This window comes from Tupaia chinensis, unplaced genomic scaffold (genome assembly GCF_000334495.1).
Source record: "Tupaia chinensis unplaced genomic scaffold, TupChi_1.0 Scaffold144358_1, whole genome shotgun sequence".
Classification (NCBI taxonomy): Eukaryota; Metazoa; Chordata; class Mammalia; order Scandentia; family Tupaiidae; genus Tupaia; species Tupaia belangeri.
The window spans coordinates 2,741-10,311 of record NW_006204218.1 but is presented as its reverse complement, the minus strand read 5'-3'; the positions used below and the strand labels follow the sequence as shown (position 1 = coordinate 10,311).

Sequence of the window (7,571 nt, the reverse complement as noted above, 5' to 3'; positions counted from 1 at the left end):
CCAGGCAGCAGCAGCTACAGCTGAGCGAGCCCTGAGAGGTTCTCTGAGGGCTGAGAGTTCAGCTGTGAGGCAACCTGCAGCCTGGACATTGAAACCCCAAGACCCTGAGTCAGACGGCATCCTGAGACCCCCAGGGCCCCACTGCAGACTGGAGGGGCTGGACTTGTGCCCTCAGGAGAAGCCCACAGCTGAGGTGCTGCCTGCACCCGGCTCAATACATGGAGAGGTGGGGACAGAAGTGGTCAACAAAATACTCAATGCTTAGGTCACAGCCAGGACCCTGCCCTGGGCCTTCTGTATGGAGTGACCATCAATATACCTAATACTCCATGTTCATATCATGGTCAGGCCTCTGCACCGAGCAAGGGGCTGTCCTTGAGAAAGAGGCCACCTCCTGGAACAGGATCTGCTGCTGGGAGCCCACAGCCATTGCTACTCCTCATGGCCTACTGACCCCTTGGCAGGCAGCCCCATGTCTGCAGCACATGCTGAGTGAAACTTAATGAAGCAGTGAACTTTCAGTAAATTTCACCACTTAAAGTATCCTTTTGTAAAAGTAAAAGTGTTCCCAGTACTATTGGTAACCTTGGTTGGTAGGAACACGAAGACATAAAATGCCCTTATTATTACACTGGGGATGGAAATCCACCTGCTGGGCCATCTTTCATCAGACCACAAAGAACACATCCGTGTAACTGCAGCGTGGCTCCCGTCCATGTCAGCAGTGAGCTGCTACACCACCAGCTAGTCCTGTGCTGTAGGACGTAGCATCATGGCTATAGAGTATTGACTTTGAATGGAGGTTTGGAACCATCTCTTCTGTGGCAGTATCTGATGGGGGGACTCAACCAATCACTAATCTTCTGAGGACAGGCTGGTGGCCAGGCTTACACTTTGGTGAGTACTCTAGCCTTAGGCTCACTGAGATTTAAATCCCTTTGAATTTTTCAGTGACAGACTATAATTTTCCTTTGTGCAGTTTCCTCCTGTAATCTGGGCATCTATGAGCAGGCAACCTTTGGCAGGGAAAGAAGAGAGCCCAGTGGCAAAGGTTGAGGGCTTCTTTCTCAGAAGATTAGCCTAGTGGCTCCAGTGGAGCAGAAATGAGAAGTCATGTGGGCAGAGTCAGTTCCACCAGAACTACATACATACAAACACCTCTAGGGAAGCAAAGTGTTTTAGAGCAACTTGTAAACATTTAGGAACATTGGACCAGTAGACATTTCCCTTGATTATAGTCAGATCCTACTTATGGTTGACACCACTAGGCCTGTCCTTTTAGGCTTGTTGCCAAAAGTCATTCCCCAGGGAGAGTGTGCAAGAGTGACTGATTGGTCCTATTTCTTGAAGATCAACATCTTGGGGCCAGCAGGGACATGGGGGTTGGGGTGCTGGACATGCACATGGCCAGCTGCAGTTTGAGTCCTGGACCCAGTCGCTTGAGACTCATACTAGATGCATGTGCACACAAGCCCAGGGTCCAAAGAGGAGAATGGAGAAGGGATTTCAGACCAGCTATCCTCTTGGGGGGGTGATTTCTTATTTTCCCTTTCTCTGTCTCTCCTATGAGTGCACACACCCTATGGAAAAAAACCTAAATAATATTAATAGTAATAGTAGTAGTAGTAGAAGTAGTAATTTAAGACCAACATCTAGTTTGCTCTCAATTTCTCCATTCTGCATCCACTTAGGATAGCAATCTGTGCTCCTTCACAGATATTATTTAAATAAATGGACTCCAGGGACTCAGGGCAAACAGCTTCTCAGGCAGGATGCTGGGAATGCTGTTTAAAAGCCCCAGCTTGCTGTGGGGGTGGGGTGAGTGGTGAGAGTGGCAACTTTAGGCCTCAGAGGGAGGCTGAGTGCAAATGCAGCAGGGCAAACATGGAGTAGAAGCTACTAGTGCCTGGAATCCCCATCAGCCCTGTCCCTCCTCGCACGTGAGTTTCTCCTATAGTATAAAACCCTAAGCGGTGGTTATTGGCAATGTCAGGTTAATGTTTTGGTCTCAGATCCAGCTTTGAACAACCATCGACCTCCTAGGCATGCTGAAATGGAAAACGAGCTGAAAATGAGAACTGCATAATGAAAGCAGGGAGAGTTCATGAACTATGGTGGAAACATTGATTCACCAAGGTGCAAACTTCCTGAGCACATCCTGCAGATGGCCCTTTAAGAAGTAGGCCCCACAGAAGATGAGCAGTTTACCCTCCCAGGAATGAGGAGTCTTTGAAGAGGTTTCCTGGCTTCTCTCAGAGGACAGGATTTTAGCCCCCCCCTCCCTGTCGGTAAACAGTCCTTATCATGAGTGCTGTTCTGGAACCCATGAAGTAGCTTCTTCCATGTCTAAGTGGGGCGGACGAACTCACCATCCTATAGACAGAGTTAGATTTCCCTAAATCTTACATTGTCTAGAATGAAATGTGGTTTCTCTTCAGAGCCACTGTAAACAGACCATAGCACCTTTTTGTGTTCCTTTCAGACCAGTTAAAAAGCAGCAGCAGTTCTGTGCCACAACTGCAGGCAGTTTCTGATATATTTTCAGCCAGAGCACCTGGAAGGTGAGGGAAACCTCAGTCACAGGTGTAGACATCCTGACTAGTGAGTTTCTGTTGCAGTGTTAGGATCACACATGTAATCCAGTCAGGTTTGAAGGTCCCAGGTAAGTGTGAATACACTCAGACAGTAAACTGCAGGCATGTGCTCAATGAAATGCACAGAATGTTCTCCTAGGGACACATAGCTCAGCACACATGTAGACTAGCCAAGTTTGTCGAATTCCTCCCCACAACAAAACTTGAACAAGAGAATGCTCTACTTACCAGATCCTGGGTTATTTTGGACTTTCCTGGTTATTTGAAAGTCATGTAAAATGAGTTTACATATTGCTGCATTGTGCCCAAAAAAGCCTCATTTTTATGGATTGGGCAGAGGAAATGACACCTTCAAGATGGATTGTAAAGGGCAGCCCAAGTAGCCTAGTGGAGCAGGGATTGCAGTGTGATCACACCCCATTGTGGAGGGCTTTCCTCTATCACTTTCTCTGGTGAGTATACACACCCTCTGGCATTTAAAAAAAAATAGGTGGTTTATAAAACCATGAAGTTCTGTTGCCAAGGAATGTTGCTTCCCAGAATAGTCCACAATTCTCAACCATGAGAACGCTCTTTGTGGGTTCTGTTCCCTACCGCACCCACCTTCCACAGACTCCTCAGGGGTGCCGAAGACTGCTGGGAGGTGGAGCCACTGCTTTTCAGACTTTGCCTTCTGCTCTGCAGCACCTGTGTTGTTCAGAAGGTCATGCGAACTGTCTGCACTGGCTGCCTGAGTTTGTTAGAGCTGAGTTGTTATTTCTATTGTAGTTTCCTTCTAATGTGTTCTTGAGGTCTCTCTCTTCAAAATGACTACAAGCGCAGTATCCACTATGTAAGGCGAGCTCTGACCAGGAGACCGCTATCTTTGGGTGTGTTGGTCAGGCAAGACATTTGGAAGTGAAAGCAAATTACATAAAAGAAAACAAAATGAAAAAAAAATTAATGGGACCCAGAAAGGTTAAGATAAAGACACAAAAACTAGAGGCAGCAAATAGCTAAGAGAGCAAGTGGTGATCTGGGGCAGAGAAGCCATAGGACTAGGCCTTTCTATTGAGGCCCATGGGTTTCATCCCTCAGGTGTTCCTGTGGGGGTTATGGGTAAATACATAAAAGAAACACTTGAGGAGAGGACATTTATTTACAGAACTCTGCTGACCATTAAGTTTTTCTTTATTTATGATAGAGCACGTGCCCATGAGAGAGAGAGAGAGAGCACAAGCATGAGCCTGACAGTGGAAGAAGAGCACCCTATAGATCTGGTCATGTTGTGACCACTTCTTACAGCCTCTGGCCCAGTGAACCATGAGCATGTACACATGCATCAGTGTGTTTCAAGGTACCTGGAGTAGGACTTGAATTTGGTTGCCCCATGGGTGCCAGCCTCTCGTAGACAGTGCATTACCATTGATCATGAACTCTATCATGGTCCACAGCATGGGATTTGCTGGATTATCAATGAGCTGAGACACCAGCAGGTGGTGTCACAGACAGCAAGATGGGAGGAGAAGGTATAGTTAGGCCAAGATGATGGTTAAGACTGGGTGCGATGTAACCTATCTCAGACCTGAGACTGGGTGCTGAGGCAGAAACTCCTTTAAAAACACTCATAGCAAGGGTTATAAACAACAATTCAGTAGTATTTTCTGTAGGCAAAAATATGCGGCAGTAGTGAATATCTGTGATAAATTATTCATCATATGAGAACAGAGGAGGGCAGGGAGATCCAGAGAAAAAAACAATAGCCATCGTGAGTCACAGGCTGCAAATGTCTTCTGTGTAAGAATTTGTGTACACACTGGGTACTGCCTTCTCACCTGAAGGACCAAGGAACTCTATATTAATAATGCACAGGATTTTCCATCATAGGACACCAGCAGAGTGAGTGAAAAGATCATGCTGGAGGGGTGGCCCAGCAGGTTCCGTGCGTAGGTCCCTAGTAGCTGGAGTTGGCTCACAGGCTGCAGTATGAGTGGGTGGACAGCCATCCTCCCCAGCCATTGTTGCTGCTGCTGCTGCTGTTGTGATTGGGTGGAAGATGGCATTGGGCAGATGGAAATCCTAATGACAGTCTCCAAATTCACCTCCATCTGTACCATAAGTACCAATGCCTCAGCATTTGAGAAAGAGATTGGTCGAGACCAGTTTCCAGTCAATGAGCACTATTTCAGATTAGTCAGTTTTTGGAGTACCTGCTACTGCAATTCAGTTCTGCAAACACTTTGTTTTTGTTGTCCATTTCAGGAAAAAGTTCCAGTATACAAGAGTCAGCCTAGAAAGGAGAACCTTCTTGCATGCTTAGCAGATCTCTTCCATAGCATCGTTACTCAAAAGGAGAAGGTTGGAGATACCTCCTAAGATGTTCCTAACAGGGTTGCACAAAGGGAATGAGCTTTTGACAAACATTTGTGACAAGATGCCCATGTATTCTTAAATGACCCACTAAATAAGAGAGGAAGCAGGAGAAATAGCATGGCTGCTTACCTAACGGTAACATTGATAGCAAAAACAACAGCACACCAGACCCACGTGGGTTCATGAGATTTTTTTCAGAGAACATTAACTGATGAAACCAAATGTCTTACTTGTGAAACTGTAAGCAGTAAAGATGAAGATTTTTTAGATCTTTCTGTTTACATGGAACAGAACGCATCAATTACAGTTTAAAAGGTGTTAGCAACACAGAAACACTCTGTAGTGAATGCAAATGTTACTGTTAAGTGTCACAGCAGACAAGAAGCACACAGACAGATGAAACTTAAAGTGCTCATGATTCTAGCTCTATACTTGAAGGGATGTAAATATATAGATCAACCTCATTGATACACAAAACTTTTTTACTGCATAGTTTTTCTTTTGGAACTTCATCTGTTCAACACTTCAGGTGATGCAATGACAGGATGTACGACCTTGTGGTGGTGCACTGTGGACGTGTTCCCAGTCGAGGACATTATATTGCAATAGTTATGAGTTATGACTTTTGGTTGTTGTTGTTCTACATTGTAGAAAAAGTAGATGCACAAGGTATTGAAGAATTCTGACATCAGCTATCTCAAGAGCTCTGAGTCTGGTTAAATCCCCTTTTATCAATCTTGGGACTGAGGGTGAGCATGACAGGGATACTTTCTTCCTCATTTCTTCTCTGCATATGTTGGAAAGGATCAATGACTGATTTTTCAAGAAAGAGAAATGCAGGAAGCTCAGGGCAGTAGCACACTGCACAGACAAAGACGATGGATTAGCAGGCCCTTGCTATCTTGAGAGTTGGTTTATTTGCTCAGGTATTATGCATCTGCAGTTTCACACAGGAAAAAAGTGAAGTCAGAGATACCAACTCTTGTAAAACAGCCATCTAGTCACTGATAAGCATTTTATCTATTAATTGCCCTGATAACACTTTTAATTCCTTAGGGTGCAGTCAAAAGAACTAGAACCTATGCTGGGCTGTGCTGTTAACATACAGAGAGGACCCTGAGCCACTGTGGGAACTGCCTGTGCTCTGCAGGGAAGCACACTCACTGATCTTTTCACACATAAACCAGAAGTACCTTCAGGCCCAATGGTTGCAGTTGCCTTCCTGATTTAAAAAACAAGAAACAAAAAAGCTCACAGATACTAGAATCCAATATCAGGAAGACAAATGTATTTTGCTTCTCTGGAAAAGCTTTTAATAACATGCAGTATATGTATATATAGGTAACAATTGGTCAGAGGTAACAATTGTTCAGAAGTGGCTTTTTGTTTCCAAAGAGACAAACTGGCTTTGTAATTATAATTTTATCCTTATTTATTTTATTTAAAACTAGTAGTCTACGTATTTTATGAAGTGCCCATGATTCTGTCAGTACATTTGAGCATTTATTTGTTCTTTTAAGTTTAATTTGTCCTTTGATTTGTTTCTATTTTTAAGGTGAATTTAAATTCTATTTGAAATCAGTAAGACACCTTCAGAAAAATTCCAAGGGGAGATAAATACTCTTTTTCAGGAGGAACTGATGTCTCTGGCTGAATATTCATCCTTTTGTTGTAGCTAATAAGTCAGTTTTATTTCTAGCTTTAATTTCAGTAAAATAAAAATGTAAAAAAACTACAAAAAATTTTCTATAGTTGTTAGAATGATAAAAGAAATTCTTTGATGCAGTGAACGTATGCCAATTTTTAGAATTCCTAAATATTCTAATGTTTAAATTTGAGGCCATGCTTGGAAAAAATCATGTCATAGCAGTTAAGTTATTTTTAAATGTCATTTTTTTACCCTGGAAATATTACATTCATCATAACCCTTGCAGCCTGGAAAGCTAGCTTTAAAAAGCACCTTTGAAGAGTAAATTTTAATGAATAAACTAATACAAAAAGAAAGTCCTTTGTTTTTCTCCATCTGCCTTTTGAATTCTTACCAGGAGACTGTTCAGACATTAAAATTTGTGTTTCTTATGATTTCATTCTGTTGGAGGATTATTTATTTTTTTGAGAGGTTTTTGCTTTAGGGTGCATGCATTTGCCGGAAAGACAGAGAGAGACAGAGAGACAGAAAGAAAGAAATCACCCCCCACGGGGGATGGCCACACCACAATCCCTTCTCTTCCATTCTCCTCTTGGAATCTTGGACATACGCACCCCACGTGAGTTTGAGCCACCGGGTCTGGGACTCAAACCACAGTGGACCATATGGGAGTCCAGCAACATAGCCATTATGCCAACTGCTGATCCCTCTGTTGTAGTTTTTAAGAAGTAATATATGTAGTGTAAAATGCATGTAAACCATTACAGTTGACAGTTTTCCACACATCAGTAAGTTTCTGACAGTGGCAGAATGTGACTTGCAGAAAAGATAAAAAATTACCATCAAAATGATTGCAATCAGACCTTGGAAGTTCTTTTTTTCAAGCTCCTTTTAGGCAGTATTTTCTTCTTTTAATTCTGTAATTTTTGAAATTATTTGACTAAAACTGTTGACTGTGAGAAACAACACAAAGATAG

At 43.1% G+C, this 7,571-nt stretch overlaps 1 pseudogene; it reads left to right on the top strand.

Annotated features, from left to right (window-relative positions):
• Positions 1-4,643: 4,643 nt before the first annotated feature.
• Positions 4,644-5,693, top strand: LOC102496405 (ubiquitin carboxyl-terminal hydrolase 12-like; annotated as a pseudogene).
• The last annotated feature ends 1,878 nt before the right edge of the window (positions 5,694-7,571 follow it).